General features: G+C 34.3%; 1 protein-coding gene across 7 annotated transcripts in view; it reads left to right on the forward strand.

The window, feature by feature from the left end:
* MDGA2 (MAM domain containing glycosylphosphatidylinositol anchor 2) overlaps positions 1–27,885 on the forward strand; it is a 795,736-nt gene that overhangs the window by 217,451 nt on the left and 550,400 nt on the right. The gene's annotated exons all lie outside the window — the stretch shown is intronic.

A 27,885-nucleotide genomic window follows, 5' to 3' on the forward strand; every position in this document is an offset into this window, starting at 1 on the left:
TTGTTAATAATAATTTTTATAACTTTCAGGGGGTGGAGTAAGAATCACAGGATTACTTCAGATAATTAATAAATCAGTAATTTGGGATTAGGTTCTGGGTGCTAGAAATACCTAGGATAATTCTCAAATAGAACTTTTACAATTTTTTCTCTGAGCTTCTTTAGAAAAGAAAATCTCTGTCATACGGACTGAAGGAATGGTTGGAACTGAGTAAGCTGATTCACAGAAATGGTTGTTTTTATGGGGAAGTGGGGAGATTTTAAGAGTGACTGATAGTGTTGCTCACTCGGGATAGCATCATATTACCACACTACTTCCTGAAATATTTTTAGATTCCAAAAAGACTGTTGACAGTAACCATGTAGATCCAGGTCATAATTGTGATGCTTCTCCATTTCTGAGTAAATCATATTCTAAAGTGACAATACCTATTTTAATAGTACACAAAATTGTAGTATGATTAAAATATCTTCAAGGAAGATACTATATTTTGTAGCAATGGCCTAAACATTTTTTCTTTAGTGATAAATCTTAAATAAAAGCTATCCATGCAATCATTAAATATTTTAGTATATTAATTATTCTTGGGTCTATTTTATATGTTACATATGCTTAAAGTACACAATTAAGCCATGGCTTGTAAATTGTATCAAAGGCTTTGGATTAATCAGGAAAAGCAGTATAAATGTTTCAGTGCTTTCATGTAGCTTGTCAAATGATCATTGAATTGATGAATTATACCTTATAGTCCTGTTGCTTTTTTGGCTCACCCATTTTGTTCCTCAGCCATTTTTTGGTTAGAGTCCATATATTTTGAGTGATACTAGTGGTAAATATTTTATATTTACATAATATATGTATTTGTCTGATGATATGGGAAAAATAGATAGGAAAGAGTTCATGTCACAGTTAGAGATACAGGTTAACAGAAAGTAAAATGTAATAAAATTTAAAAGATTTTCAAAAATAATACTAACGCAGCTACAATTAAAAGAAAAGTAGAAAATGAAAGGAAATCTTTGTAGCAAGTTTCTCTGATAAAGGTCTCACTTTGAAAATATACATGGAACTGCATAAAATTTATAAGAATGAGATCAATTTCCAATTTATAGTCAAATATTTTCAATATGGTTTTCTGGGAAGTCAAAGCTATCAATAGACATGAAAAATGCTCTAAACCTGTAATAATAATAATAATTTTTTTTGGAACCAAATCAAGATATTTATTTATAATTTTTTTGACAGTATATATGCATGAGTAATTTTTTTTAACATTGTCCCTTGTATTCATTTTTCCAAATTATCCCCTCCCTCCCTCTACTCCCTCCCCTTGATGACAGGCAATCCCATACATTTTACATGTGTTACAATATAACCTAGATACAATATATGTGTGTAAATACCATTTTCTTGTTGTACATTAAGTATTAGATTCCGAAGGTATAAGTAACCTGGGTAGATAGACAGTAGTGCTAACAATTTACATTCACTTCCCAGTGTTCCTTCTCTGGGTGTAGCTGTTTCTGTCCATCATTGATCAACTGGAAGTGAGTTGGATCTTCTTTATGCTGAAGATATCCACTTCCATCAGAATACATCTTCATACAACAATGAAGTATATAGCGATCTTCTGGTTCTATTCATTTCACTCAGCATCAGTTCACTCCAAGCCTCTCTGTATTCCTCCTGCTGATCATTTCTTACAGAGCAATAATATTCCATAACATTCATATACCATAATTTACCCAACCATTCTCCAATTGATGGACATCCATTCATCTTCCAGTTTCTAGCCACTACGAAAAGAGCTGCCACAAACATTTTGGCACATACAGGTCCCTTTCCCCTCCTCAATATTTCTTTGGGATGTAAGCCCAAAGCAGCAATACTGGATCAAAGGCTATGCACAGTTTGATAACTTTTTGGGCATAGTTCCAAATTGCTCTCCAGAATGGCTGGATTCTTTCACAACTCCACCAACAATGTATTAGTGTTCCAGTTTTCCCACATCCCCTCCAGCATTCATCATTATTTGTTCCTGTAATCTTAGCCAATCTGACAGGTGTGTAGTAGTATCTCAGAGTTGTCTTAATTTGCATTTCTCTAATCAGTAGTGATTTGGAACATGAGTGGATATAATTTCATATGAGTGGATATAATTTCAATTTAATCATCTGAGAATTGTCTGTTCATATCCTTTGACCATTTATCAATTGGAGAATGTAAACCTGTAATAATTAGAGAAATTCAAATGAAAACAACTCAGAAATACCAACTCACCCATATCAGACTGGTAATGTAATATATATATATATATATATATATATATATATATATATATATATATATATATATATATATATATATATATATATATATATATGTGTGTGTATATATATATATGTGTGTATATATATGTGTATATATATGTATGTGTGTGTGTGTGTATATATATATATATATATATATATTATATAATAGGAAAATGATATATGCTGGAGGGGATGTGGGAGAACAAGTACTTTAATGAATTATCAGTGGAATTGTAAATGAAACATTCTGGAAAGTGATTTGAAACTGTGTTCAAAACATTATTAAACTGTGCTCACTTTTTGACTTAGTAATACTGGTGCCAGGCCAGTACCACAAAGAGATAAAAGAAAGTGGAAAAAAATTCTTACCTACAAAAAGTTTTTGTGGAAACAAATGATTATTTCTTCTTCATACTTGAAGAGGATTATGACATCAGGGAAGTGATGTCATGACATGCAAGTGAATTGTATTTAAGTAAGAGAAGACAGGGCAAAGTCACTAGCCTCACTTTCTCTTCCACAGGCATCTGAATCCAGTGGCAAGATATAGGTCAAGATGACTGGAAATGGCCCTGGAATCAGTGGGAGACTTTGGCCTTTTTAAAGTTGATGTCTTTCCCAGGTCCCACTTTGACTAAGGCAATGCCCAGTCATTGATTACGGATAAGTAAGAAATGAGGCCTCTTATACCTAGTTAAAAAATTATTCTGGGACTTATATAAATTTACTGAAACATTATGCTATAATTAATAATGAAGGGAAGGTTTCAGAAAAACCCAGAAAAACTTATATAAATGCAGAAAAAACTTATAATACAAAGGCAAAGAGAAAGGACTAGAACCAAAAGAAAAATTTACAGTTAACTAATAGCAACATTGCAGAGATAACCAATGAAAATCTTAGGTACATATTTTTTCTTTTTTCCTTAGTAGTTTTAAAAATTTTCCCCCAATTACAAGTACAGAAAGTTTTCAGCATTATCTTTTATAAGATTTTGAGTTCCACATTTTTCTCTCCTTTTCTTGCTTCCCAGGCCCAAGAAGTTAACAATATAATATAGATTATATGTGTACAATAATATTAATAATATTTTTGCATTATTTGTGTTGTGAAAGAAGATTCAGAAGAAAAGGGAAAAATCTTATAAAAGGAAAAAAGAAAAAAAGTGAAAATAGTATACTTTGATCTGCATTCAGATATCCCAAGTTCTTTCTTTGGATGTGCATAGTATTTTCTACTATGACTCTTTTGGCATTGTCAGAGATCACTGTATTGCTTAAAAGAGTTAAATCTATCACAGCTGATTATACAGTATTCCTTTTGCTGCGTACAATGTTCTCCTAATTCTACTCATTTCACTCAGTATCAGTTCATGTAAGTCTTTTAAGGTTTTTCTGAAATCTGCTGTTCATCATTTCTTTTTCATTTATTTTGTTCATTATTTCTTATAGCACAATAGTATTCTATTACATTCTTACAACACAGCTTGTTTAATCATTCACCAATAGACAGCCATCCCCTCAATTTCCAATTCTTTGCCACCACAAAAGAGTTACTATATTTAAAGATTTTCATTTATTTGGTTTTTATATATTTATATATTTACTTTTATAAGATTTTGATTTCCATTTTTTCTCTTTCCCTGTTCCCCCCTCCCTAAGAAGGCAAGCAATTTGATAAGGGATATCTATCTATCTATTTATCTATATATCTGTACACACACACACACACACACACACACACACATATGTTTGTGTGTGATTATTAAATAGTATCACTATTAAATTGGTCTTTAAATTAATTGGCCATTTATTTGAATCAATATTCATTAGGGATATTGATGTGTAATTTTCTTTTTATGTTCTAGCCCTTCCTGATTTAGACATTACCACTATATTTGAATTATAAAAAGAATTTGGTTGGACTCTCACACCTATTTTTAAAATAGTTTATATAGGATTGAAATTAATTGACCTTTAAATATTTGGTAGAATTTATTTGTGAATCCATCTGGCCCTGGTGAATTTTTTTCTTTGGGAGTTCACTGATGATGTGTTCAATTTTTGGTCTTTTATCAAGATGTAGTTTCCTCCCTTTTCTCTTTTAATTAGATCTATTTTTACTTTATATTTGTCTGAAATCAGGATTGCTACATTTTTTTTTTGGTTGTTTGTTTGTATTTACTTCAATTGAAGCATAATATATTCTGCCACAGCCTTTTATCTTTACTTGGTAAGTATCTGTTTTAAATATGTTTTTTTGTAAGCAATATATTGTAGGATTCTGGTTTTAAATTCACTCTGAAATTCCCTCCTGGTTCTAGTAATATCCCTAAGACTTTAATAAAAGAAAAAAGAACCGATATGTAGAAAATATTTTTAGTAGCTTTTTTTGTAGTGACAAAGGATTGGAATTTGATGGGACACTTATCAATTGAGGAATGGCTGAACACATTGTAGTATATGATTGTGATGGAATACTATTGCACTATAATAAATAATTAAGAGAATGGTTTCAGAAAAACCTGTGAATACTGACAGGAACTAATGCAAAGTGCAGTGACAAGAACAATGACATTGAACACAGTAATAGCTTTGTCTAACACTGTGATTACCAATCTTCTTTACTTTAGATGAAGCATAATAGTTTTTTCACTTATTTTATCTTTGTATTCTAAGTTTTTGGAAACGTTCTTTGCTTAGTAAACCAATGGGGCACTTAGTCTCTTATGATTTCTTCTCTGTGCTCTAGGGTTGTTACTTAGAAATTGATAATGGGAAACAAAGCTGTAATATGGCATCAGTTCTGATGCCTGTGGTAGCACAGGGGACCTCTGGTGTCTCTGTCTGCTTTTTTGTTTCTGAGTATGGAAATGCTCCTTGTTGCTCCTATTACCATATTGCTGACACTGTACTTCACTCCTGGTCAGCTCCTGATGTAGTGTTTGAGGACTTCTATGTTTGTTTTTCGAAGTTGACCTGGGCTGGAAAAATGACTCATGAAGATTTTTATTGTCTTTTTTGATAAGAATTCTTTGTAGTGTACTTTCTAGGTTATTGTGGAAAAAGTTGTGAAGGAACTATGTAAAAATACTGTCTCTTACTCCATTATCTTGACTCTGTTCCTCAGGAGTTAAGTTTTGGACTTGAGTCCAAGATACCTCAAGAAAACATCCAGTATAATATATAGTTGGAGATTTGAAACTGGAGATGAGCAGAACATAGGTTGCTCCTTGGTGCAACACAAAGAGTATATATCAAAACAAATCAGAAACACTAGTATCCTACCTGCTAGAAATAGTTTCATTATGTACTAGTATATTAAAATGTAATTGGGAAAAGAATCTGCAAGTTTTACATAGTTTCTACACCCCCACTCCTTTAAAAAGTCTGTTATAGTGGTAATGCCAAGTTAAATAGCACTGCATTAATGACCAATACAGGGAAATAGCTTCATTAATGAAACAGAAGTAGTATTGAAGAGTTAATTAAATTTAAAGAAGGAAAAGCTGAAAAACCTAAAGGAATGATATAATGCTATTGAAAAATGTTTTTCCAAGTAGGTATTTAACATTTTTTTCCATTGTTTCATTTTTTTGGTTTTGCTTGATTGATTCTTGGTGTCTCCTCGAGTCACTCATTTCCATTTGTTCAATTCTGATTTTTAATGAATTATTTTCTTCATTTACTTTTTTATTTTTGCAATTGTCCAATTGAGTTTTTAAGTAAGTTGTTTTGTTCTATGGAATTTTTTTCCATTTTTCCATTTTATTTTTTAGAGGACCATTTTCTTTTTCCATTTCACTAATTTTGTTATTCTTGGAATTGTTTACCTTTTCCAATTCGCTAATTCTGTTTTTCCACTCTATCTTTAGGTGAGTGGGATGATTTATCCAGACCTTCTTGCCAGGTTTCCCTTTCCTTTCCTCATTTTTCTTCTAACTCTCTTATAAGAGCTTTTAAATTTCTTCTATGAGAGTCTTGTTTGTTGAGGATCAGATCATATCCCCCTTTGGGGATTCATATTTTTAGTCTCCTCAGGGTTTGAAGTCTGCTCTTTATCTGTATAGAAGCTATTTATAGTTAGAGTTCACTTTAATTTTTTGCTCATTTTAACAAAAAAGAATCAAAGAAAACAAACAAACAAACAAAAAAAGCAAATGCGGTCTGCTTTTTGGGCAGTATGGTATTACCAAGCTTCCTCTACAGACTATAGGAAGTAGCAATGAAGCAGCAATGGCTGTACTGCCTGCACAGTGGCTACTCTCTGAGACTCTGAGAGCTTGCTGAGTCACTTTAGGTGTTGGGTGGGCATGATCAGGTCCTGAGAGACCACAGTGTTTTGGGATTTAAGTCTTTACCCTCTGTGTTTATAGCTTCTATGCTGATCTACTGGCTTGCTCCCAAGGCAAAGAAGCTCACACTGAGTTAAATTCTCCCCACAAAATTTCCAATGGCTGAGGCTATACCCTGCCCCCCTCCAGGCTGCTCAGTGTGTTGTAAAGTTCTTGAATTGTAAAGGTCTAGTCGTCTCTAAGTTATCCTTAGGGACTGCAGTCTCAACTCAATCTCCCAGTCAGACTCTCTCCTTGCAGCCTGCCATCTCAACTCTGTCCCAGGCTTGACTAACTCCTTGCCCTCCTGCCCTCCTCTTTTATCCTAGCAGAGATTGTAGTGAGAACTCAATGGGGCTTGTGAGAAAATTACTTCAACCAATGAACTTGCTCTTCCCAAAGGTTGTATAAACTCCTTTTCAGAAGTTCAAAGGTGCAAACTCCCCCAAAGGCCGGAACTAAAGGTGTGAATTCTGAGCTAGAGAATTGCCCAGACAACCTGAGTTCTCACCTTGTAATCCTAACATCTCCCCCTTTCTTTTGATTTAGAACATAGGTCATGACCTTGAAACATAAATCCATCAATATGGGAGATATTACCCATAATAACATAAATTATATAAATATATAGTAACATAACACATGCTAGAAGTATATAACAAATAACATGATCAAATAATTATAAATTGAGAATTTATACATGTCCATAAGTCCATTGTCCATTAGTCTCATCTTGTGTTAGGAAATCCAATGATTCCTGCTGGTTTTAAAGTTCTTTAACAGTCTTCTTATTAGCCATGCTCTTTCAGTGTCAGATGTTTCTTAGATTTTCTCCTTTGTTTTGAGGTCTTTCTCTTTTTCTGTCTCTCTCTTATGGACAAGGCGAATACAACATGTTGGCACCCATCTGACTCCTTCTCCATCTGAAGAAATACAAGTAAACCCTCTCCCCCAGGAAGTTAACCTATCTGGTCCCTTCCATTCACCACTTTCTGGGTCTCTCCACATCACCTGGCTATATCTAAGAACAGTGAAGCTGCTCGCACTGGATACTAACCCTTCTGGTGGGTTATAAAACCTATCTGCTGGAGTCAGTGCATCTTTGTCAAAAATTAGAAAATTAATGGTATAGAGAACTAAATTTAGAAATTCTCTAGGGTTACCTGTGGCTCCCCATTTCTTTTGTTTTTGGAGGAGTGTCTTAATGTCTCTGTTTCTTCTCTCTACTATTGCCTGACCTTGTGGATTAAAAGGTATGCCAGTGGTGTGTAAAATCTTATATTGCGCACAAAAGTGTGCAAAATATTTAGAAGAAAATGCAGGTCCATTATCTGTTTTTATTTCTTGTGGCACACCCATAATTGCAAATGCTTGGATAAGGAATTCAGTGACCACTTGGGCTGTCTCTTTTGCTGTTGGCACTGCAAAAGTGAATCATGAAAAGGTATCTACCACTACATGGATAAAAGACAGATGACCAAAAGATTTATAATGGGTCACATCCATTTGCCATATTTCATTGGGTCTCAAACCATGAGGATTCTTCCTTGGAGGGAGTGTAGGAGCGTGGAAAGGAAGGCAAGCTATACAGCTTTTTACTATGCTCCGAGCTTCCTCTCTTGTTAATTCCAAATTGTAAATGTAAAGCTCAAGCAGCCTGATGATATTTAGAATGAGATTCTTGTGCTTCCTGAAATAAAGGAGTACTGGCTAACATAGTTAAAAGGCTATCTGCCTTTGAATTTCCATCAAAACTAGGACCTGGAAGTCCACTGTGTGAGTGGACATACAAGAGATAATGTGTATATTTTTTCAGGACTTATCCCACATAATTGTACTACTGTCTTAATGGCCTTTAATAAAATTCTAGCCACAAGCATTAGGTAAGGAGTAAGGCTTTGTTCTGGTTGTGCTGGGAGGTTCACCCACTAGATCACACTGTCTCCTTGATGAAGGACTGCTGTGGGTGCCTCTTTTGTAGCAAAAACTAATATTTCCAAGGGTTTTTGAGTGATTCTTTCAACCACATTGGATAAAGCCAGTTCAACTTCTCTCAAAGCTTCTTGTGCTTCTTTTGTAAGCTGGCGTGGTGAATTTAAAACACTGTCTCCCCTTAAAATGTCATATAGAGGTTGGAGTTGATTGGTAGTTAAGCCTAACACTGGACGCATCCATTGGATATCTCCTGTTAATTTTTGGAAATCATTTAAGATGTCCAACTTCTCTGTTCTTAAAGAAAGCTTTTATATTGTATCTTAGGAAATACTTCATATCCTAAATTTTGAAAAGGAGCATGTCTTTGAATTTTTTCTGTAGCTATATGCAGTTTGTAGTACTTTAGTGTTTCCATGGTCTTTTGTAGACATGCTTCTAACATTTGTTCCTCAGGTGCACATCCCAAAATATCATCCATATAATGTAACAATATTACTTTTGGAAAGGCTTTTCTTACTGGAGCAAGAGCAGCAGCAACATACATTTGGGACATAGTAGGGCTGTTTTTCATTCCCTGTGGCAAAACTGTCCATTCATATCTTTTATAAGGCTCAGCCAAATTAACATTAGGCACTAAAAAACCAAATCTTTTTATATCCTCTTATCTAGAGGGATAGAATAGAAACAATCCTTAATGTCTATAACCCAAAGAGGCCATTCTCTTGGCAACTGAGTAGGAGATGGAAGTCCAAGCTGAAGAGTTCCCATAGTTTCCATCTGTTCATTTACTCTTCTTAGATCAGTTAACATCCTCCATTTTCCAGATTTCTTTTTCACCACAAATACTGGGGAATTCCAAGGACTTAGAGAAGGCCGCAAGTGTCCTTGGTCAAGTTGTTCTTGCACTATGTCTAAGAAGGCCTGAATTTTATCACTTCTTAAGGGCCACACTGGTGAATCAGTCTTCCACTGAATAGGAACTGGTGAAAGTGCAGGTAGGCCTTCAACAGCAGCCCTGCCTAAAAAGCCGAAGTGCTTATTTGTAATCCTATCTGCTGTAAAATGTCTCTTCCCCACAGATTGATGGGGATTTTTTCTACCACAAAAGGAGTAAAAACTCCTGTTTCACCTTCAAATATCCTTCTCAAAGGCATAGCACTAACTTCTGCTGCTATTGATCCTCCTACCCCAGACATGTATGACCTTAATCTTTGGTCAGTGACTAGGCCAATTGGCACCTCTAATAACTGTATGATCTGCACCCGTGTCTACCAATCCTTCAAATGGTATTCCATTTATATAAATAGTAAGCATAGATAGGTCAGCTGTCACAGCTGCTGTCCAATATATTCCTGGATTTTGTTCATTGAAGTCAGAATCTGGGCGACTATCACCAGGTTGCTTATTAGGGGTACGAAACAATAAGCCTGATGCTACTACTTCTCCTGGTTGATAAATCACATGTTGTCTACCTGTGTTAGTGACTGGGATATTAGCTACACATTCTCCAGTTTCCCACATCAGTGTATGGATGAACACTGTTTTGTAAGCACTCTCAGAAGGCGAAATGGTCAAGCCTACTGTGCTTGGAGGCAAAGGATTCATAGGCTGAACATGAACAGATTTCACTTCTTCAGGGAATATCTCAGTAGTCTCTACTGCACACAACTCTATTTTTCCTAATTTCAATCCCTTTCTTCCATCTGATTGCCTTTTGGCTGATTGATCATGTCTTAAAATTCTCTGAATGTAACCTCAGCTGCCATCATGCCCCACTTTGGGGGCTGAAGCTGTGCCCCGCTTCTCATTTCCTTGGGTCAATCTACATTCAGAGGCCCTTGTGACATTTTGGACATGGAGTTTTAGGTCTTCTCTCACCCTGTTGTCTCACTGTATCTCCATATCTACACTGAGCTCTTAGATGTCCAATTTTTCCACATTGAAAACATTGCCGAGTTTCTCTAGAAGTCCCTTGCCAGGAGGGACCCTGTCTTTCCACGTTCATCATAGTCCGGGTGTAAAAAGCATTTGTTCCCACTGTAGCACAGTGTCTTGGAGCATCTTTGTCTAATTCCCATATAATATTTTTGCAAATCTCATTGGCATTTTCCTTAGCCAGATGTCTGGTCATTATTTCTGTAGCTGCATTTTCTCCAATAGTTCTTTTGACAGCATTTTGCAAACGTCCTACAAAATCTGCAAAAGGTTCTTTGGGACTTTGCTCTATTTTAGTGAAAGCCTCCTGATCTTTCTGTCCAGGGAGGACACCCCAAGCTTTTATTGCAGCCTTAGCATTTTGCTCATATATTGTCATGGTATAATTAATCTGTTCTGAATTCTCTCCATACTGACCTTCACCAGCTAAGTGCTCAAAAGTGAATTGTGTGTTAACTCCTATTTCCAAATTGCACCTGACTTGGATTTTACATAATTCATGAAACTCTGCAAGCCATAACAAATTTTGTCCAGGTTCTAGACATGTCCTTGCTATGGATTTCCAATCATTCATAAGACAAACCATCTAGTAACATTTTAACATAAGCTGATGTAGCCCCATAAAGGGTACAACCTTTTTTCATATCTTTAATTTTATTCAAATCTAAAGGTGCATATCTCCTCCTTTTTTGACCTACAGAGTCAACATCTTCAATCACAGGATATGCATGTATAAAAATCACTTATATCCTGTCCTTCTCTCTTAGCTTTAACCTGTTGCAAGCTGTAGTCTCTAGAAGCTGCTGGATCGCTCTCTGGGAAGAGATCTGCTGTGTCTACTCAAATCTCTCCAACAGATTCTTCTTCCTGTAACGAACCGTTGTCTCCAGGCAGTTGCTGTTAACTCTTGTCCAAAGAAGTGACTTCCCTTCCTGCAGAGAGCCCCATCAAGCCTGATGCAATTCAGAGTCTTTCTCTTGAATCCTGGCTCTGAATCTCCTCCAGCTCTTATCCTTCTCCAGGCCGATCTGCCCTTTGCGCCCAATGCTGTCTCTTTTTATCCTCCCAGAGAATGGGCGTGGGATAATGCAAGGGCTTCTGGGAAGAACCACCCCAGCCAATGAGCTTGCCCCCTCTATCAAGTCAACCTGAGTTCTCACCTTGTAATTGTCCAGAAAACCTGAATTCTCACCTTGTCACCATCCAGACAACCTGAGTTCTCACTTAGTAATCCTAACATCTCCCCCTTTCTTTTGATTTAGAACATAGGACAGTCATGACCTTGAAACATAAATCCATCAATATGGGAAGTATTACAGATAATTACATAAATTACATAAGCACATAGTAACATAGTAACGTAACACATGCTAGAAGTATATAACATAATCATAAATTGAAAATTTATAAATGTCCATAAGTCCATTGTCCATTAGTCTCATCTTGTGTGAGGAAGTCCAATGATTCCTGCTGGTTTTTAAAGTTCTTTAACAGTCTTCTTATTATCCATGCTCTTTCAGTGTCAGATGTTTCTTAGATCTTCTCCTTTATTTTGAGGCCTTTCTCTTTTTCTGTCTCTCTCTGATGGACAAGGCGAATATGACTCGTTGGCACCCATCTGATTCCTTCTCCTGCTGAAGAAATACAAGCAAACCCTCTCTCCCAGGCAGTTAACCTATCTAATTACCTTCTATTTACCACTTTCTAAATCTCTTCTCATCATCTGACAGTTACATTGGAGTTGTTTGCACTGGGCACAGCCCTGTTGGTTTAAAAGGCCTGTATTCTCCCCAAGTGTAATCCATTTTTGCAATCTGATTGCCTTTTGACTGACTTATCAGGTAATCCCTTTCTGCCATGTGATTGCTTCTCTGCTGATTGATTAAATCAGAGTCCTGGCCTTCTAAAGGCTCTTTAGGTGTAACATCAGCTGCCATCATGCCCCAAGTCTTTTTTGCCTGGGGCCCTGGATCTGGGCCCCTCATCCTATTTCCCTGAATTAGTTTACACTCTGATGCCCAATGGAGTCCTCTGTTGCATTTTGGACATGGGGTTTTAGGTCTTCTCTCACCCTGTCTTCTCACTGTATCTCCATACCTACACTGAGCTCTTAGATGCCCAAATTTTCCACATTGAAAACATCGCCAAGTTTCTCTAGAAGGCCCTTGCCATGAGGGACCCTGTCTTTCCACATTCATCATTGTCCGGGTGTAAAAAGCATTTGTTCCCACTGTAGCACAGCGTCTTATGATCTCCTCTAAAGGAGCATCTTTGTCTAATCCCCATATAATTCTTTTGCAAATCTCATTGGCATTTTCCTTAGCCAGATGTCTGGTCATTATTTCTGTAGCTGAATTTTCTCCAATAGTTCTTTTGACAGCAGTTTGCAAACGTCCCACAAAATCTGCAAAAGGTTCATTGGGACCTTGCTGTATTTTAGTGAAAGCCTCTCCACGATCTTTCTGTCCAGGAAGGACACCCCAAGCTTTTATTGCAGCCTTAGCAATTTGTTCATATATTGTCATGGTATAATTAATCTGTTCCGAATTCTCTCCATATTGACCTTCACCAGCTAAGTGCTCAAAAGTGAATTGTGTGTTAACTCCTATTTCCAAATTGCATCTGACTTGAATTTTACATAATTCATGAAATTCCGCAAGCCATAATAAATTTTCTCCAGGTTCCAGGCATATCCTTGCTATGGATTTCCAATCATTTGGGGTTAGGACTTCATAAGACAAACCATCTAGTAACATTTTAACATAAGCTGATGTAGCCCCATAAAGGGTACAACCTTTTTTCAAATCTTTAATTTTATTCAAATCTAAAGGTGCATATCTTCTCCTTTTTTGACCTACAGAGTCAATATTTTCAATCACAGGATATGCATGTATAAAATCACTTATATCCTGTCCTTCTCTCTTAGCTTTAACCAATGCTTTTTCTAATCTTGTCATAGGCTTAGGCTGCTTCACAGGCAATTCTGTTTGTGTTTCTGCCTCTTCCTCTCCTCCTTCTTGCTCCACCCCTGAAGGGTTAATTGAGGGAGGAGATGGGAGGTGCTCCTGTTGCTGTTGCTCAGAATTGTACTTAACGTCATTGTTATCTGATTCATCCTTTTCACCTAGTTTAGTTGACACCTCCCCATTTTGCTCCTTCATCTCTTCCTTTAGAATAACATTTTTTAAAGCCATTTGGATTAAATTGTAGGTATGAATTGTATCTTTGGAAACTGAGTTTGGTCTGGAACCAAAGGGTAAAATGTCACAAAGGTAATTGTACTGTTCACCTAATTGCTCTCCTACTAATTTCCACTCATCTGGATCCAATTCTTCTTCCAGAGAAAAAGAAGGACATATGACCTTCACAGTTCTTAAAAGTTCAGTAATCTCCTCTAAAATTATAATCAATCCTTGGCTTTTCATAACCTTGATGATGCTCTCTAAACATTTTCCTTGAACAGAAGGTGTTTGCCCCATTTCACTATAAGAGATTGCTGGTTTAGCCCTTAACAAGTTAAGTTCCTTATTTATCTATTAGCACGCTCACTTAATCTTTAACAAAGTTTCCTCCTTACTCACGGTTCTGGGTCAGAGAGACTGAGATCTAGATCGGAAGCTTTTCCACTGGAATCAGGACTGTGTCTGTCCCTGTTCGGGCGCCAAATTGCGAAGGTCTGGTCTAGCTCCTCTTGTCAGGATAAGCAAATGTCCTTGCCCCACGTCGGGCGCCAATTGTTGCAAGCTGTAGTCTCTAGAAGCTGCTGGATCGCTCTCTGGGAAGAGATCTGCTGTGTCTACTCAAATCTCTCCAACAGATTCTTCTTCCTGTAACGAACCGTTGTCTCCAGGCAGTTGCTGTTAACTCTTGTCCAAAGAAGTGACTTCCCTTCCTGCAGAGAGCCCCATCAAGCCTGATGCAATTCAGAGTCTTTCTCTTGAATCCTGGCTCTGAATCTCCTCCAGCTCTTATCCTTCTCCAGGCCGATCTGCCCTTTGCGCCCAATGCTGTCTCTTTTTATCCTCCCAGAGAATGGGCGTGGGATAATGCAAGGGCTTCTGGGAAGAACCACCCCAGCCAATGAGCTTGCCCCCTCTATCAAGTCAACCTGAGTTCTCACCTTGTAATTGTCCAGAAAACCTGAATTCTCACCTTGTCACCATCCAGACAACCTGAGTTCTCACTTAGTAATCCTAACATTAACCAATGCTTTTTCTAATCTTGTCACAGGCTGCTTAACAGGCGATTCTGTTGTATTTCTGCCTCTTCCCCTCCTCCTTCTTGCTCCATCCCTGAATGGTTAATTGAGGGAGGAGATGGGAAATGCTCTTGTTGCTCAGAATTGTACTTGTAACTCCATTGTTATCTGATTCATGCTTTTCACCTAGTTTAGTTGGATCCTCCCCCTTTGGCTCCTTTAGTCTAACAATTTTTAAAGCCACTTGCATTAAATTGTAGATATGAAGTGTATCTTTGGAAATTAAGTTTGGTTTGGAATTGTAGTGTTTACCTAATTGCTCTCCTACTAATTTCCATTCATCTGGATCCAATTCTTTTTCCAGAGAAAAACAAGGACATATGACCTGTACAGTTTTTAAAAGTTCAGTAATCTCCTCCAAAATTATAATCAATTCTTGGCTTTTCATAACCTTGATAATGCTCTCTAAACATTTTCCTTGAACAGAAGGCATTTGCCCCATTTCACTGAAATTCTATTTTAGCTCTTTAACAAAGTTTCCTTGTTACTCATGCTTCTGGGTCAGAGAGACTTTTCCACTGAGATCGGAGGCTTTTCCACTGGAATCAGGCTCTTGTCTGTCCCTGTTCGGGCGCCAAAATGTCAAGGTCTGGGCTAGCTCCTCTGAAGAGCTCAGAATCAGTCCTTGTCAGGATAAGCAAAAGTCTTTGCCCCACGTTGTGGGCACCAAATTGTGAAGTTCTTGAATTGTAAAGGTCCAGTCATCTCTAAGTTATCCTTGGGGACTGCAGTCTCAACTCAATCTCCCAGTCAGCCTCTCTCCTTGTAGCCTGCTGTCCCAACTCTGTCCCAGACTCGACTAACTCCTTGCCCTCCTGCCCTCCTTTTTTTTTATCCTAGCAGAGATTGTAGTAAGAACTCAATGGGGTTTGTGAGAAAATTACTTCAACCAATGAACTTGCTCCTCCCAAAGGTTGTGTAAACTCCTTTTCAGAAGTTCAAAGGTGCAAACTCCCCCTAAAGGCCAGAACTAAAGGTGTGAATTCTGAGCTAAAGAATTGCCCAGACAACCTGAGTTCTCACTTTGTAATCCTAACAAGTGTGAGCTGCCTTACATGCTCTCACTGCCTGCCTGAGGTCTGTGCCTGGCCTAACCCTATTCCATCCCCTCAAACAAGCAAAACAGACATTTCTTGTGAATTTAGAGGATGTCTTATGTTGGTAATGTATTTGTGTTTTTGTTTTTTTGTTTTTTTTTTCAGTCAAACACTAATTCCGAGGCTGTATCTTGAAAAAAAGTATTCTGAGGGCAAGAAAGAGCTTAGATAGATGAATGTGTCCCCTCCTCTATCATGTCCGGAAGTCTATGCTGCCATTTTAGCAAATTGTTTCCACTAACTTTTTAGCTATTGTTCATAAAAAGAAATAGCTGTATTGCCTCATTACCCATTCTGATTCTTTCAATTTCTTTTGTTTCTCTTATTGCTATTACTGACATTTCCCAATCAATATTGAATAATATTAGTAATAATAAGCATTATTTTTCACCCCTGATCTTACTGAGTAAGGCTTGTAATTTATCTCCTTTACAAATAATGCTTGCTGATGTTTTAGAGGAATGCTTCTTATCAATTTAAGGAAAAATCCATTAATACTTATGTTTTTAAGTTTTTATAGTAGGGAGAATGTTATATTTTGTCAAAAGCTTTTTCTTCATATGAGCACATGATTTTTGTTACTTTTGTTATTAATATAATCATTTAAGTTTATGTCAAAATACCCTGCATTCCTGAGATGACTCTTTGGGTCACCATGTATTATTTTGTGATATATTGTTGCATTCTGTTGGCTAATTTTTGTTTTATTATATTTTGCTTTGCATCCATAGTCATTAATGAAGTTAGTTTACTATTTTTTTGCCCTTCATGGTTTTAGGTATTAGAACCATATTTTTGTTATAAGAAAAGTTTGATAAGACTCCTTCTTTGCCAAGTATTCCAAATAATTTATTTAATATTGGTGTTAGCTGATTTTTAAAAAAATGGTAGAATTCACTTGTATATTAAATTAAAAAGTTAGAAGCTCATTTGTCACTTTTTCTATTTCTTTTAGTGAAATAATCTATGTAATCTATTTTTTATTTTGTTAATCTTAGCAGTATATATATTTTAAAAAAATATTCTTCCATTTCAGTTAAATTATTGTAACTGGGCAAATAACTTAAAAAATTGCATTGATTTCATCTTCAATAGTGATATTTTCAGAAGATCCTTTTCATTTTTGGTACAGGTAATTTGGTTTTCTCTCTGTGTGTCTGTTTGTGTCTGTGTCTCTCTTTCTCTGTTTTTGTCATTTCTCTCTCTCTCTCTGTGTCTCCCTCTCATATTAGTGAATATTTTATCTTTTTTTTTTGTTTTTTTAATGAAACCAATTTCTTCTTGTATTTGTTAATTACTTCACTTTTTTACATTCAATTTTATTAATCTTACCTTAAGGTTTTAGAATTTCCAATTTCGTGTGTATTTATAGATTTTTAATTTGTTCTTTCTCTAGATTTTTAAAAATTGAATGGTCAATTCATTGGTCTGCTCTATTTCTAATATATTGGTTTTATGATTTTGAGATATGCTTTTTTTCTGATTACTGCTTTTGCTGCATCCCATCAGTTTTGATATTACCAATCTCTTTAATAAAATATTCATTAATTCTATGGCTTGTTTATTTATTATTTCTATGCCTTGTTTATTAAGCTATTTACTCTTTAAATTAGATTAGTCTCAGGTCTGCTAGGTGGCAGCAGCAGCCCTGAAGTCAGGAGGACCTGAGTTCAAATGTGGTCTCAGACACTTAACACTTCCTAGCTGTGGAATCTAGGCAAGTCACTTAACCTCAAGTGCCTCAGCAAAAAATAAACAAATAGTAAAATAAATAAAATTTTAAAATAGATTAGCTTCCAATTCATTTTTAATCTTTGTTTCTATGGTCCATTTTAAAATATGATTTTATTGCATTATGATCTGAAATGGGTACCTCAATACTTCTGCTTTTCTGCAATCGATTATATAGTTTTTGTGCTCTATTATGAGGAATTTTTGTAAGGATACCATATACTAGTGAAAATAAGGTATATTCCTTTCTTCTAAAAGAGCAAAGTTAACTCCTGAAGTTGATGCTCAAATAAAGTTTCCCAGGAATATATAGCCAAATTTCAAAAGTGCCAGGTCAAAAAGAAAAGGCTGCAAAAATCCAGAAAGAAACAGTTCAAATACTGTGGAAGCCAAATACTGGTTAAAGATAATTCAGCTATTATATAATGGGCAATGGATTTTTGAAGAAAAGGTTTCTAAGGTTCCTCTTAAAGGAACCACTATCACTACAATGCATCCAAACATACCATTTGTGCTGTATACTCTCATGACTTAACTATAGAGAGCAGTCAGAACTCCTTTTTAGTCCACTCAGCAGAATGAATTATATGCAATCATGCTAGCTTTTAGTTATTATCCAGGAGATGTAAATATAATATCTGATTCAGCCTATTTGATTGGTGTGGTACAAAGAATTGCCACAACCCAAATAAAATTTGTAGACTCTAATATAAATCAGCTCTTTAAGGAACTTCAAGAGCAAGTGAGAAAGCATCCAGGCAAGATTTATATCTTGCATTTCCACTCTCATAGTGAACTTCCTGGTCCTATTTTTAATGGAAATTCAAAGGCAGATAGCCTTCTAACCATGTTAGCCAATATTCCTTTATTTCAGACAGCCCATGAATCTCATTTTAAATATCATCAGGGTACTCAAGCTTTACATTTGCAATTTGGGATAACAAAAGAGGAAGCTAGGAGCATAGTAAAAACCTATACAGCTTGCCTTCCTTTCCATGTTCCTACAGTCCCTCCAGGGAAAAATCCTTGTGGTTTGAGATCCAGAGAAATTTGGCAAATGGATGTGACTTATTACAAACCTTCAAAGTCTGTATCTGTTATAGTCGGACCCAATCTCAGTCTGACCCAGTCTCCTCCAGTAGTCATCCAGTCTGCCAATCTCAACCAGTCTCAGTCTGAGTCTGACTTTGTCCCCAGTTTAAATACCTTACTGCAATTACATCATTACAGTATACTGAATATAAGCTAATCTAGAGTGATTGTATCATTATATCATACTAGATATATATGAACTAGAAAACTATTATCTTATCAATTCCACTGAGTTAACTAACACCTTGTCTCAAGTGTACTTCTTTCAAGTATATTTCTCCAAAGTTCCAGCTCTCTATACTGGTGTGTCAGAGGAGTTGACAGCTACCATGATGGTAGAGTAGAGGACTTGGAATATAATATTCTGAAAGACAAAAATCCTAAAAATAAATTAAGAAAAATCTACCCAATAAAATAATAAAATGTTACAAAGGAGGACGGATGTAGGGGAAAGAACATTTCACAAAATAGAGTGCTTTTATGTATTCCTAATGAAAATAACAACACTGAACAGGAAACTTCAAGATTCAAATAGAAAACCAAGAAAGACATTCAAAGATAAAACATTAATAAGGAATTAATAAGAACAGACTATTTATATTCCCAAATGGGAAGATGACATATATAACCCCAAAGGACTTCATCATTTGGCCACCTGGAGGAATCTCAAATTGCCTCTCAGAGATCTGGATATAGCTAACCTTAAAACAGATAAGACAGACCTTTAAGAGACAGTAAAATCTTAGGAAAGTTAGATATGATAAACTTCTGTAGAAAATTGAATGAGCATAATATGGAATATAGTTTTTTCTTAGTCATATATGGAACTTTCACAAGGACTGACTATTTGCTAGGGCATAAATACTTCACAAGCAAATGTAGAAGAATTAAATGTGCATTTTGTGGACCAAAAGGCATAAAAATGACATTCTACAAATGCTTTTGTTGCCTAGATTAAGAATTAATAGGAAATTATATTATCTTATCTGAAGGAATGAATAGGTCAAAGAACAAATAAGTATAATTGCCCATCTCTACTACTAAAACAAAAATGAGTATATCAGTGGGTGCAGAAAAAGTTATGACAAACCTACTTCTATTAAAAACATTAGAAAGCATAGAAACAGATGGTACTTTTCTTAAAATCATAAATTGTATTTATCTAAAAACAAAAACGCACATTGATCTCAAATTGGGGTAAACTAGAAGTCCTTTCAATAAGGTTAGGAGCAAAGCAAATATAATCATTGTCACCATTATTATTTGATATTCTACTAGAAATTTGAGCTATAAAGAAAGCAAAAATAAAAGAAAAAGAAATGGGAAAATAAAGGGTTTGGGGAAACAGAGTCATCTATGTTTGCAGAGAAAAATATAAGTGATAGAATTAACTAAAAATTAAAGCAATTAGAAATTGTATCAAAGTTGCAGTATTTTTTAGGCCAACCAAGTGCAGCACAAAGAGAAATTCTATTTAACAATATCTGAAGACAATGACACAACCAGAAATCACCACAGTTTCTTAGAAATACTGATGTAAATATTTGGAAAAATATCAATTGCTCATATTTAGTTCAGGCCTAATAATTAAAAATTCTAACAAAGTTTATTAATTATTTGGTATTATGCAATCAAAATACCAATAAAAATTTATAGAGCTGAAAAATAGTAACAAAATTCATCTAAAAGAACAAGTAAGTTAATGAGAAAAAAAGCAAAAATAAGTGGCCTTGCTGTATCAGGTTTCAAATTATACTATACATTAGTCAACATAAAAAGAATTTATTATTAGATAGGAAATTGAGTCATTGATCAGTTGAGTAGATTAGATATACAATACATAAAAGTAAATCTTAAACTTTAGAAAATTAAAAAATCCAAGCTTTGTGGACAAGAGCTCAGAAGTCAACAAAGAACTGCTAGAAAAACTTGAAAGCTGTCTGGCATATCAAACTGTATAGCAAAAAAAATTCAATTTATATTTTAAATATAAAGGATGATATCATAAGTAAATTAGGGGATAATGGAAATAATTTCCAGATAAGTAAATAGATAAGAGAAAAATTATGATCATATATAGTAGGCTATATTACTTGAGATGAAATGCATAATTTTTATTATTTGAAATTAAAACACGTTTTTGCAGAAGCAAAGTTAATCCAATTAAAATTAGAAGAGAGTCAAAAAACTGGCCTAAGAGGGAAGAATTTATAACAATTATAAGAGAATGAAACCAAATTTATGAAAAGAAAAGCAATTCTCCAACTGATAAATATTCAAAAGTTAAAAAGAAGAAATTTTCAGAATAAGAAATAGAAAATATAAGTAGTCATATAAAAGTACTCAAAATTAGAGAAATAAAAATTCAAATTCTCAGTTACTACTTCCAATCTCTCAGATTGGCCATTATGACAGAAAAGGAAAATGACAAATTGTGTAGGGAATGTGGGAAAATAGTCCCCCAATTCACTGTTTGTGGAGTATGAACTGGTCCAAGAATTCTGAAGAATAATTTAGAACTATGTTCAAAGTTCTTATCAAACTGTGCAAACTCTTTGACCCAGAAATACTACTATCATATCTATTCCAAAGAGATTAGAAAAAGAAGAATATAACTCATATATGCAAAAATATTTTTAGTGGTGACAAAGAATTGGAAATTGAGGGAACATACATCAGTTGGGTAATAACTGAAAAAGTTATCATGGTGTATGTTTTTGCTAGAATACTATTGTTTTGTAAGAAATGATGAGATGGGTTGTTTCAGAAAAAAACAAACAGGAAAACTTGATATTAACTGATGCACAGTAAAGTATATAGAACAAAAAAACCACTATATACATTAATAACTATACTGTAATATTAAACAACTGTAAAAGACTTAGCCACTCTAAGAAATATAATGATCTACCTCAGTTCTAGAAGATGATGAAAAATGCTATCAACTTCCAGAGAGAGAATAAGACAAATCTGATTGCAAATTGGAGTATTTTTTTTACTTTATTTTCTTGCCTTTCGAGGGCTACATGACTAATTTGGAAATAAATTTTTCATGACAATAGATAAGGGAAAGCAAGGATTTGTAACTGAAAATATTTTAAAAGTTTACATTTGTGTGTGTGTGTAATTTAAAAGAAGAAAAAAAATTTTTTTTGTATCAGATCTAAATTGAGGTGACTTACATTAGTATTTTGTTAATTTTGTAAAGACATTGAATTTTTTATTGTTTTAGAAATTTTGTTAATTTATATAGAGTTTTTTTTTCATTTTATAAAACTTTCTATTCACCCCTATGCCAAGTTTTAAGGATTATCAGCTAATCACTGTTTCAAAACCAAACCTTTTTAAAAATTGATATTCTCCCTGTGGGCCCATATGATTGTGATTAATGGTACAACATAATCTCAAAGAATTTTGCACTAAATGGAATGTATTTTCTTCTCACTTCTTTTTAAACTTCCTTGGATTTATTCAGACTAAGTTTAAGTTACACCTTTTTAAAATGGTAGTTTTTAGTTTCTTTAGCTAATACTTTGAGATTATTTTCCATTTACTATGTATATAACATGCATGCATAAAATTATTTTCATATTTGTTTCTTCTAGTAGAACATGAACTCTCGGAAGATAGGGACTATTTTTTCCTTCCCCCAAACTTAGCACGGTGTCTCTAGCACGTAGCAAACCCATTATACATGTACGTTGACTGACTAAAAGCAATGGAGACATATATGTTGTAGGTAAGTAGATTGAAATAAGTCAGAAATGATTTAAGCAGTATCAACAAGGACATGCATAACACCAGAGGAGGTGTAATAGGAAATAAAATAACTCTTGAACTAAGGGCTTCACTAGTTGCAAGCAAATATAAACAGTAGCCAGAGGATAGTATCCATGATGGGGCAGATTCTTTAAGGAGAAAGTATGAAAAAAAACGTGGAAAATACTTTCACAAGTTTTGAAAGCATAAAAAAAATTAAGCATGGAGTATCCAGAATAATTAAAATAATGATCTGCAATTTTAAAATAGCAATATCATAGTTTTATAGAATGAAAACTATATCCCCAATTACTATTTTTATTACTTTAAAAGGCAGCATAAATTTTATTTATTTAAAAACCATTAATTTAAAAACCAAATAGTCAAAAACTTTACAGATTCTTGGTAGACATCACAACTTTCTAGAAATCCTCTTGAAGAGAGGTGCTTTTGTTTCATGACTGAAAGTCTTAAAGTAGCTCTGAGTCAGCATCCTGGTGAACAGAAGTGATTGCTTCTAGCATAGCAGAAGTCAGAGAATGGAGTTCTAGGGCAAAGGACCTTGGTGGAAATCTGATCTGAGATCAAGCTCTATATAGTCATAACAGATATTATCTTCATGAGCCCCTGAAGCAGATGTTTAAGACAGAGACTCCCAAATGTTATACATTCTAATTATGCCACATTATGGACAAAAACATAGTCATTTGATAGTGTTTCCCTAGTAATCTTGCAAGACATAGGTATGGTCAGAGGGATAGGTACCAAATCTTTGGGTACATACACAAGACTGCTGATATTATTTTCATTGGGTGTTATTTGAACAACAATTCCACATTACCATACTTCATAGATCAGATCATGTATAATCGATATTGAGTAACATTATTTACTTGATAGTCATTTCCCAGAATCACCTGATTTAAAAAGTATGCCATCCAGAAAAAAAACTTGTCCTCTATGATGATCAAGTATTCTGAGATACAAGATAACCACATTGGAGCTTTCTGAAACTGAATCTGGGAATAAAGAACAATATTCTTAACCTCATAAAAGGCTTCATTATCTCATATGCCAGACAGGATTGTAGACCTTCCATCCAGTTACCATTTTTAGAGAAATTGCTGCATAATCAGTTAATGTGACTGAAGTTTCAATATTATATTAAAACATTTAATATAATATTATAGGTCATAGATTTAAAATTTGAAAGGAACTTCATGATTCTCTAGTCTAACTCTTCCATTTTACAGATGAAGACATTCAGGTTGGGAACTTCCAGTCAAGGTAAATGGAAAGTAGATTGTCCAACTTAATGGAAAGTATTAATGGAAATGCCCAAACCTTAATGGAAAGTAGATTGCCCAACTCCCAAAAATCTATTCCAGCACAAATCTGAAAGTTCTCACCAAACTGCAAAGTGATCAAGAAATCCATTGAGAAATGAAAGTATAAGTGATTCTTTTCCCCACAAAAAAGTGAGTCAGAAATCATTATAATAGTCACTAGCAAAGCCAGTACTTATGGTAACCTCACATTATGATCAAAGATGGGCCACAGATTGGTGTAACTTGTAAGAGTTGGTTGCAGAGGCACTAAGGGGGACAGGAGATGGAGATTTGTGTAGAAACTCATGGTGAGACACCAAGCAGTACTGACCATTGCATGTAAAGATGATGGAACATAAAATATTCAAATACTATTAACATGTTAAATATTTTGAAAATAATTCTATTTTCTGAAAATCCTATGCTTCAATATTCTTTGGATAAGACAATTTTTTTGTGAAACTAAATAACTTCCCCCCCGCCCAGATTTTCACTATTTTTATTCCTTTGAAAAATTAATGGGAAAGTGCAAATTAAAGTATGATTTTCTAGCCTTTTTTTTTGCAATTTCATTCTTATGTAAATATGTTTTATTTGATTTACATTCATAATTGATATATTATTTACTTTCTCAATGGGTGGTTGAAGAGTGGGAGAGAGGGAGAGAATTTGGAATTCAAAAAGAAAAAAGCTAATAAATTAGTAAAGAATAAAATTTTTAAAAGATGTAATTTGGAGAAAAGAGTTGCAAGTTTTCACTATATTCCTGACACATGATTAACAGGTGGTTGCAAAGATAGAGTTCAAATCGTTAAGCTAAATGATAATTTGACTTTACTAGTTATGTGATTCTGGGTAAGTCACTTAACCCTGTTTACCTCAGTTTCTGTATTTGTAAAATGAGCTGGAGAAGAAAATGGCAAACCACTTCAGTATCTTCGCCAAGAAATCTCAAATGGGGTCAGGAAGATTTAGACAACTACTGAAAAACTATTGAATAGCATTAATAACAACTATTTGACTTTACAAGCTGATATTGTATATACTTTGTTTTCTTGATGTGAAAACTCAAAAAAGGAGGCTAGAGTTAAAGGTTTTTATCCTAATAGATTATTTTACCCCAAATTTGTCAAAAGCACTAATTCTCCAACCTGAAGAATGAGTTAGACTAGAAGAGCATGAAGTTCTCTTCAGATTTTAAATCTATGACCTATAATATTATATTAAATGTTTTAATATAATATTGAAAACTTCAGTCACATTATATATTAAATATATATCATATATTAAATGTTTTAATATAATATTGAAAATTTCAGTCACATTAACTGATTATACAGCAATTTCTCTAAAAATGATAACTAAGAATATTGTTTTCCTAATAAAAAACTATGATATTGCTTTTTAAAAATTTCAGATTATTAGATGAGGGTGTGATTCAGGCCCAAACTCCATTGTTTCAGGCTTGATGAAAGTAGACAACAAAGGTTTATTTTAATGAGGTTTACTTAGTCATAGTATAGAAAAAATATGCAACTTATTTTGGAGGAACCTATGGTTTCATCACTGAAGTCTTAAGTAGTCCTTTTAATGCCTTTATGTGACCATGAAGTCATGTAAATTTACAGAGCCTGCCAAGAACCTTCATCAAACAAGGTAAAGTTCGAACCTTAGTCCACTTAAGCCCATCAAAACCTGGAAATTCCTTTGTTCCCATTTAATGAAAAACTAGTCCTACTAATATAAGGGTAAGGGATAGCATATAGCTCCTACCACATATATAAAAATGATGAGATTCTGACTATTTTATAAATTTTCTTAGATTTCTCTAATTTTTTTTTTTTTACTAATTTTCTAATTTTGAGAGGGGTAAGAAAAATATACTTATTTGTGAAGTTGTGTTATAAGTACAAATTTGGTTTAATCAACTTTGATTATAATATAATATAGAATACCAAATATGATATGTTAACAGTGTAAACTATTCTGGAGAAGTCTATGACATACTAAAGATTTTATTTACCTATCAGAAATTTGTCATACTATGCAAAGGCCCTATCAAATGGCCAAAGCCATTTTGATCATTTATAAAATAATAAGCTTTGCATGTTGTTTCATAATAGAGATCTATTTGAGCTAGTAGATGGTTTTACATAGTCAGCAATGACACCTAGAAATACAAGAAAGACACACAAATATTATGATCAAAAGGAACCTTATATATAACAAGTCTATGCATGTTATCTCATTACAAAATCCCTAATAGTTGTATATTCCTCAACTTTTTGAATATTTCAATAATGGGTTGTCATTTTACAGTTGTGTCCCTACTTGAAGTCTTTTTTTGGCAAAGACACTGGAGTAGTTCACCAGTTCTTTCTCCAGCTCATTTTGCAGGTGAGGAAATTGAGACAAGACAGTTATATTGACTTGCTCAGGTTAAGGCCAGAATTGGACTGAGGAAAATAAATTTTACTGACTTCAAGTCCTGAACTCAACTGCTTGCAATACACACTTCTTTAGTTTTCACAAGATCATTTATTCCATAGCCTGGTTGTTATTTTTATTATTTATTTGTTTTTGTTGTTAAAATTCTTCCTAATGTTGAACACAATATGGCTTCTCTATTGATTGTCTTAGCTTTATCCTATGATGTAACACAGAAAAGATCTCTAATATTTACCTTATGTATCTTTCCTTATGAGTTAATAATCTATAGTTCCTTTAACTGTTTTTGATATTGTATGTTTTACATGACCAAAAGATCATAGATATGAAGTTGAAAAAGATGTTAGAGATCTTACAGTCTAATCACCTCATTTTTCAAATAAAGCAGGAGAGGTACAGAGAAGTTAAGTATCTTGCCCAGAACTGCACAACTAGTAAATATTTAAGGTTGTATTTGAATTCCACTTTATTATATTGAATTTACTTCTTATTTTGTGGGAGAAGTAAGAAACAAAAGAAAAATTTGAGCTGGAAAATTAGGAAGTTGAATTGAGTTGCAGGGATTCTGGGTGGTCAGTTGAAGGGATATATGTACATAGTTCTGGGATTTGGCTACCCTACCCTAAGTCTCCAGGGATAAATTTTTACCTTTTGGAAAAATAAGAGAGCTATGTGATAATTTATTTACTCTTCTATCTTTAAGAAGCACCTAAATCTAGAATTATTTTTACCCATAACACATCAGATATTTTCAGCCTAATGGTATAGTGTTCTATTGAAATTCAAAATAAAACCCACTTTTCCTGGTTCTTTTAGACATGAAGTTTTCTGCCTCAAATTGGAACAATTTTATTCACTTGTTTCTAAATACTTACTTCATAAAACACAATCATAAGTAAATGGGGCAAACACATCAGAGGAAGAAGTAAAATAGTTACATGATTTATATGTGTGTGTGTGTGTGTGTGTGTGTGTGTGTGTGTGTGTGTGTGTGTATAAAAATCATGTAACTATTTTTACTTCTTAAGTTCACTTTCTAACATCTTTGCTTCACTAATCAAGAATTAAGAGTATCTTTTTTGCATTTTCAGCACAAAATTTCTCAGGGTTATTTTCCAGGTAAATAGAGCAAGACCACCTTGGTGAAAAGAAATATTATCTGTGACTTTTCTAGTGTTTGTGCTAGGTATTTTTAGGACAAAGGTTGAATTTTGGGGAGAAAATATTTAGCATGAATGGAATTTATTTTGAAATATAAAATTCAGGTCTAGATTCTGGTCCATATTCTAATTTCACATTTTAAGACAAATAAAATCAAGATTATCTAAAAAGATTTTAAAAGTTTTAATTAGGAATAAGGAAACATGAAGATGATTGGGAACATAATCAAAAGCACTAGATGCAAGAAAGATAAGAATTGTAGTAGTTGGAGCCAAAATGGAGGAGAGTAGAAATAGCTGTATCTGACCTTCTTCAAGCTTCCCCTCAGATGAACAGCAAATTAAGCTTCTGAACTGGTTTTGGGGTGACAGAACCCACAAATATTTGGAGTACAACAAATTTCCAGAAGAAAATACTTTTGAAGAACTCCAGAACAGGTCTGTTTTAATAGGGCAAAGGGAGAAGCTGCTGAACCCAGATTGCAATACAGGGAGCC

The sequence above is a fragment of the Sminthopsis crassicaudata genome, chromosome 2, assembly GCF_048593235.1.
Source record: "Sminthopsis crassicaudata isolate SCR6 chromosome 2, ASM4859323v1, whole genome shotgun sequence".
In the NCBI taxonomy this organism is placed as follows: domain Eukaryota; kingdom Metazoa; phylum Chordata; class Mammalia; order Dasyuromorphia; family Dasyuridae; genus Sminthopsis; species Sminthopsis crassicaudata.